The sequence below is a fragment of the Pseudophryne corroboree genome, unplaced genomic scaffold, assembly GCF_028390025.1.
Source record: "Pseudophryne corroboree isolate aPseCor3 unplaced genomic scaffold, aPseCor3.hap2 scaffold_681, whole genome shotgun sequence".
NCBI lineage: Eukaryota > Metazoa > Chordata > Amphibia > Anura > Myobatrachidae > Pseudophryne > Pseudophryne corroboree.
The window spans coordinates 62,230-69,385 of record NW_026970267.1 but is presented as its reverse complement, the minus strand read 5'-3'; the positions used below and the strand labels follow the sequence as shown (position 1 = coordinate 69,385).

Below are 7,156 nucleotides of genomic sequence, written 5' to 3'. Positions count from 1 at the left end.
ATGCTGGCAGAAAAATCCAATTGAGTGATTAAACAGCTCTTTATTTTCTGGCTTTATTTTTATGCTAACAAATTTGTTCTCTGAAAAGTGTCCACAAAGCCAAGTCTCTGATTAACACCTTTGTAAGGATGGTTTTTCACCTATTACTAAATTAAACTTGCTTCATTGGAAAGGCAGCAAGATGCATCCTCATTTCAATGTCTACTGAAATAATACAGGTTGACACCAGGAAACATTAACGCCACTGCATCCTTGCTGCTTTCTCATGTAAAAGTCTGTTTAATATGAAAACAAGGTGATATCTAATTAGCACACAGGTAAGGAATTAAGAAAATCTTTATTTAAGGGTGAAGATGTTTCTCACAAAATCGTTGCCCCAATGCATCATTGAAATTCAAGCTGGAAAGATGATTTTAATATATCACTTGTACATTTTGTATTGCTCTTCTGGTGACAATGTAGTTTGTTTTTGTCAATTACCATTTTAATAATAGGGTAAAGAAAATGAAGTGGATTTTTGAAAGAAAACAATACTGTCAATATACTATTAAAACAAATTAAAATGGTAAAAGTTATTGTACTTTAAGTAAAAATAAAAGAGCCAAAATATCAATCCCAGTTTTGGATTACTTTAATTAACAAAAAAAAATGCATATAGCAGAGGATAGTTTCAATCTGCCTACCTCTGGGTTATGGGCCCAGCATGCTTCCATTGCAGTACTCTGCTGCACATGTAAGTGCAAGAGATCCTGAAGCACTCACTCATCATGGGAAAGTACCAATGTGTTTCTTCGTTGGTTGATGGAAGAAACATCTTACAAAAACTCTCCAGATTATTGACTTTTTAAAGTTTTTCTAGGAAACGTTTTAGATGAATGCTTATTAGCCTTTGTCAGTATGAACTTTTGCAAAGTGTCTCTGTGGCGCAATCAGTTAGTATGTACGGCTATTAACCAAAAGGTTGGTGGTTCAATCCCACCCAGGGACCTAATTGACCTTGTTATCAGATTTTGGTGATCTTTAAGTAGACAAGTCAAATTTCATACCCCCTGTTATGGTGTAGGGTACCTGGCCTTCTCTGATGTAATCAGAGTTAGATTTGATTCAGTGATTTTATAAAAACATCTAGGAAGCACAATTTAGCAGTGGGTTGCAGAGAAAAAGAAATATGCTGGCAAAAAAATCAAATTGCGTGATTAAACAGCTCTTCATTTTCTGGCTTTATTTTTATGCTAACAAATTTGTTCTCTGAAAAGTGTCCACAAAGCCAAGTCTCTGATTAACACCTTTGTAGGGATGGTTTTTCACCTATTACTAAATTAAACTTGCTTCATTGGAAAGGCAGCAAGATGCATCCTCATTTCAATGTCTACTGAAATAATACAGGTTGACACCAGGAAACATTAACGCCACTGCATCCTTGCTGCTTTCTCATGTGGAAGTCTGTTTAATGTGAAAACAAGGTGATATCTAATTAGCACACAGGTAAGAAATTACGAAAATCTTTATTTAAGGGTGAATATGTTTCTCACAAAATTGTTGCCCCAATGCATCATTGAAATTCAAGCTGGAAAGATGATTTTAATATATCACTTGTACATTTTGTATTGCTCTTCTGGTGACAATGTAGTTTGTTTTTGTCAATTACCATTTTAATAATAGGGTAAAGAAAATGAAGTGGATTTTTGAAAGAAAACAATACTGTCAATATACTATTAAAACAAATTAAAATGGTAAAAGTTATTGTACTTTAAGTAAAAATAAAAGAGACAAAATATCAATCCCAGTTTTGGATTACTTTAATTAACAAAAAAAAATGCATATAGCAGAGGATAGTTTCAATCTGCCTACCTCTGGGTTATGGGCCCAGCATGCTTCCATTGCAGTACTCTGCTGCACATGTAAGTGCAAGAGATCCTGAAGCACTCACTCATCATGGGAAAGTACCAATGTGTTTCTTCGTTGGTTGATGGAAGAAACATCTTACAAAAACTCTCCAGATTATTGACATTTTAAAGTTTTTCTAGGAAACGTTTTAGATGAATGCTTATTAGCCTTTGTCAGTATGGAAATTTGCAAAGTGTCTCTGTGGCGCAATCAGTTAGTATGTATGGCTTTTAACCAAAAGGTTGGTGGTTTAATCCCACCCAGGGACCTAATTGACCTTGTTATCAGATTTTGGTGATCTTTAAGTAGACAAGTCAAAATTTCAAACCCCCTGTTATGGTGTAGGGTACTTGGCCTTCTCTGATGTAATCAGAGTTAGATTTGATTCAGTGATTTTATAAAAACAGCTAGGAAGCACAATTTAGCAGTGGGTTGCAGAGAAAAAAAATATGCTGGCAGAAAAATCCAATTGAGTGATTAAACAGCTCTTTATTTTCTTGCTTTATTTTTATGCTAACAAATTTGTTCTCTGAAAAGTGTCCACAAAGCCAAGTCTCTGATTAACACCTTTGTAAGGATGGTTTTTCACCTATTACTAAATTAAACTTGCTTCATTGGAAAGGCAGCAAGATGCATCCTCATTTCAATGTCTACTGAAATAATACAGGTTGACACCAGGAAACATTAACGCCACTGCATCCTTGCTGCTTTCTCATGTAAAAGTCTGTTTAATATGAAAACAAGGTGATATCTAATTAGCACACAGGTAAGGAATTAAGAAAATCTTTATTTAAGGGTGAAGATGTTTCTCACAAAATCGTTGCCCCAATGCATCATTGAAATTCAAGCTGGAAAGATGATTTTAATATATCACTTGTACATTTTGTATTGCTCTTCTGGTGACAATGTAGTTTTTTTTGTCAATTACCATTTTAATAATAGGGTAAAGAAAATTAAGTGGATTTTTGAAAGAAAACTATACTGTCAATATACTATTAAAACAAATTAAAATGGTAAAAGTTATTGTACTTTAAGTAAAAATAAAAGAGCAAAAATATCAATCCCAGTTTTGATTACTTAAATTAACAAAAAAAATGCATATAGCAAAGGATAGTTTCAATCTGCCTACCTCTGGGTTATGGGTCCAGCATGCTTCCATTGCAGTACTCTGCTGCACATGTAAGTGCAAGAGATCCTGAAGCACTCACTCATCATGGGAAAGTACCAATGTGTTTATTCATTGGTTGATGGAAGAAACATCTTACAAAAACTCTCCAGATTATTGATTTTTTAATATTTTTCTAGGAAACGTTCTAGATGTATGCTTATTAGCCTTTGTCAGTATGTACTGCTTACAAAGTGTCTCGGTGGCGCAATCGGTTAGTGTGTTCGGCTATAAACCAAAAGGTTGGTGGTTCAATCCCACCCAGGGACGTAATTGACCTTGTGATCAGATTTTGGTGATATTTAAGTAGACAAGTCAAAATTTCAAACCCCCTCTTATTGTGTAGGGTACCTGGCCTTCTCTGATGTAATCAGAGTTAGATTTGATTCAGTGATTTTATAAAAAACAGCTAGGAAGCACAATTTAGCAGTGGGTTGCAGAGAAAAAAAATATGCTGGCAGAAAAATCCAATCGAGTGATTAAACAGCTCTTCATTTTCTGGCTTTATTTTTATGCTAACAAATTTGTTCTCTGAAAAGTGTCCACAAAGCCAAGTCTCTGATTAACACCTTTGTAAGGATGGTTTTTCACCTATTACTAAATTAAACTTGCTTCATTGGAAAGGCAGCAAGATGCATCCTCATTTCAATGTCTACTGAAATAATACAGGTTGACACCAGGAAACATTAACGCCACTGCATCCTTGCTGCTTTCTCATGTGGAAGTCTGTTTAATGTGAAAACAAGGTGATATCTAATTAGCACACAGGTAAGGAATTAAGAAAATCGTTATTTAAGGGTGAAGATGTTTCTCACAAAATCGTTGCCCCAATGCATCATTGAAATTATAGCTGGAAAGATGATTTTAATATATCACTTGTACATTTTGTATTGCTCTTCTGGTGACAATGTAGTTTGTTTTTGTCAATTACCATTTTAATAATAGGGTAAAGAAAATGAAGTGGATTTTTGAAAGAAAACAATACTGTCAATATACTATTAAAACAAATTAAAATGGTAAAAGTTATTGTACTTTAAGTAAAAATAAAAGAGACAAAATATCAATCCCAGTTTTGGATTACTTTAATTAACAAACAAAAAAATGCATATAGCAGAGGATAGTTTCAATCTGCCTACCTCTGGGTTATGGGCCCAGCATGCTTCCATTGCAGTACTCTGCTGCACATGTAAGTGCAAGAGATCCTGAAGCACTCACTCATCATGGGAAAGTACCAATGTGTTTCTTCGTTGGTTGATGGAAGAAACATCTTACAAAAACTCTCCAGATTATTGACTTTTTAAAGTTTTTCTAGGAAACGTTTTAGATGAATGCTTATTAGCCTTTGTCAGTATGAACTTTTGCAAAGTGTCTCTGTGGCGCAATCAGTTAGTATGTACGGCTATTAACCAAAAGGTTGTTGGTTCAATCCCACCCAGGGACCTAATTGACCTTGTTATCAGATTTTGGTGATCTTTAAGTAGACAAGTCAAATTTCATACCCCCTGTTATGGTGTAGGGTACCTGGCCTTCTCTGATGTAATCAGAGTTAGATTTGATTCAGTGATTTTATAAAAACATCTAGGAAGCACAATTTAGCAGTGGGTTGCAGAGAAAAAGAAATATGCTGGCAAAAAAATCAAATTGAGTGATTAAACAGCTCTTCATTTTCTGGCTTTATTTTTATGCTAACAAATTTGTTCTCTGAAAAGTGTCCACAAAGCCAAGTCTCTGATTAACACCTTTGTAGGGATGGTTTTTCACCTATTACTAAATTAAACTTGCTTCATTGGAAAGGCAGCAAGATGCATCCTCATTTCAATGTCTACTGAAATAATACAGGTTGACACCAGGAAACATTAACGCCACTGCATCCTTGCTGCTTTCTCATGTGGAAGTCTGTTTAATGTGAAAACAAGGTGATATCTAATTAGCACACAGGTAAGAAATTACGAAAATCTTTATTTAAGGGTGAAGATGTTTCTCACAAAATTGTTGCCCCAATGCATCATTGAAATTCAAGCTGGAAAGATGATTTTAATATATCACTTGTACATTTTGTATTGCTCTTCTGGTGACAATGTAGTTTTTTTTGTCAATTACCATTTTAATAATAGGGTAAAGAAAATTAAGTGGATTTTTGAAAGAAAACTATACTGTCAATATACTATTAAAACAAATTAAAATGGTAAAAGTTATTGTACTTTAAGTAAAAATAAAAGAGCAAAAATATCAATCCCAGTTTTGATTACTTAAATTAACCAAAAAAATGCATATAGCAAAGGATAGTTTCAATCTGCCTACCTCTGGGTTATGGGTCCAGCATGCTTCCATTGCAGTACTCTGCTGCACATGTAAGTGCAAGAGATCCTGAAGCACTCCCTCATCATGGGAAAGTACCAATGTGTTTATTCATTGGTTGATGGAAGAAACATCTTACAAAAACTCTCCAGATTATTGATTTTTTAATATTTTTCTAGGAAATGTTCTAGATGTATGCTTATTAGCCTTTGTCAGTATGTACTGTTTGCAAAGTGTCTCGGTGGCGCAATCGGTTAGTGTGTTCGGCTATTAACCAAAAGGTTGGTGGTTCAATCCCACCCAGGGACGTAATTGACCTTGTGATCAGATTTTGGTGATATTTAAGTAGACAAGTCAAAATTTCAAACCCCCTCTTATTGTGTAGGGTACCTGGCCTTCTCTGATGTAATCAGAGTTAGATTTGATTCAGTGATTTTATAAAAAACAGCTAGGAAGCACAATTTAGCAGTGGGTTGCAGAGAAAAAAAATATGCTGGCAGAAAAATCCAATTGAGTGATTAAACAGCTCTTCATTTTCTGGAATTTATTTTTATGCTAACAAATTTGTTCTCTGAAAAGTGTCCACAAAGCCAAGTCTCTGATTAACACCTTTGTAAGGATGGTTTTTCACCTATTACTAAATTAAACTTGCTTCATTGGAAAGGCAGCAAGATGCATCCTCATTTCAATGTCTACTGAAATAATACAGGTTGACACCAGGAAACATTAACGCCACTGCATCTTTGCTGCTTTCTCACATGGAAGTCTGTTTAATGTGAAAACAAGGTGATATCTAATTAGCACACAGGTAAGGAATTACGAAAATCTTTATTTAAGGGTGAAGATGTTTCTCACAAAATTGTTGCCCCAATGCATCATTGAAATTCAAGCTGGAAAGATGATTTTAATATATCACTTGTACATTTTGTATTGCTCTTCTGGTGACAATGTAGTTTTTTTGTCAATTACCATTTTAATAACAGGGTAAAGAAAATTAAGTGGATTTTTGAAAGAAAACTATACTGTCAATATACTATTAAAACAAATTAAAATGGTAAAAGTTATTGTACTTTAAGTAAAAATAAAAGAGCAAAAATATCAATCCCAGTTTTGATTACTTAAATTAACAAAAAAAATGCATATAGCAAAGGATAGTTTCAATCTGCCTACCTCTGGGTTATGGGTCCAGCATGCTTCCATTGCAGTACTCTGCTGCCCATGTAAGTGCAAGAGATCCTGAAGCACTCACTCATCATGGGAAAGTACCAATGTGTTTATTCGTTGGTTGATGGAAGAAACATCTTACAAAAACTCTCCAGATTATTGATTTTTTAATGTTTTTCTAGGAAACGTTCTAGATGTATGCTTATTAGCCTTTGTCAGTATGTACTTTTTGCAAAGTGTCTCTGTGGCGCAATCGGTTAGTGTGTTTGGCTGTTAACCAAAAGGTTGGTGGTTCAATCCCACCCAGGGATGTAATTAACCTTGTGATCAGATTTTGGTGATATTTAAGTAGACAAGTCAAAATTTCAAACCTCCTCTTATGGTGTAGGGTACATGGCCTTCTCTGATGTAATCAGAGTTAGATTTGATTCAGTGATTTTATAAAAAACAGCTAGGAAGCACAATTTAGCAGTGGGTTGCAGAGAAAAAAAATTTGCTGGCAGAAAAATCCAATCGAGTGATTAAACAGCTCTTCATTTTCTGGCTTTATTTTTATGCTAACAAATTTGTTCTCTGAAAAGTGTCCACAAAGCCAAGTCTCTGATTAACACCTTTGTAAGGATGGTTTTTCACCTATTACTA

At 34.5% G+C, this 7,156-nt stretch overlaps 1 non-coding gene across 1 annotated transcript; it reads left to right on the top strand.

Annotated features, from left to right (window-relative positions):
* The first annotated feature begins 3,248 nt into the window (after window positions 1-3,248).
* TRNAY-AUA (transfer RNA tyrosine (anticodon AUA)) lies at window positions 3,249-3,322 on the top strand. The gene has a single exon. It is a non-coding gene; the product is annotated as a tRNA-Tyr (tRNA).
* Window positions 3,323-7,156: the final 3,834 nt, after the last annotated feature.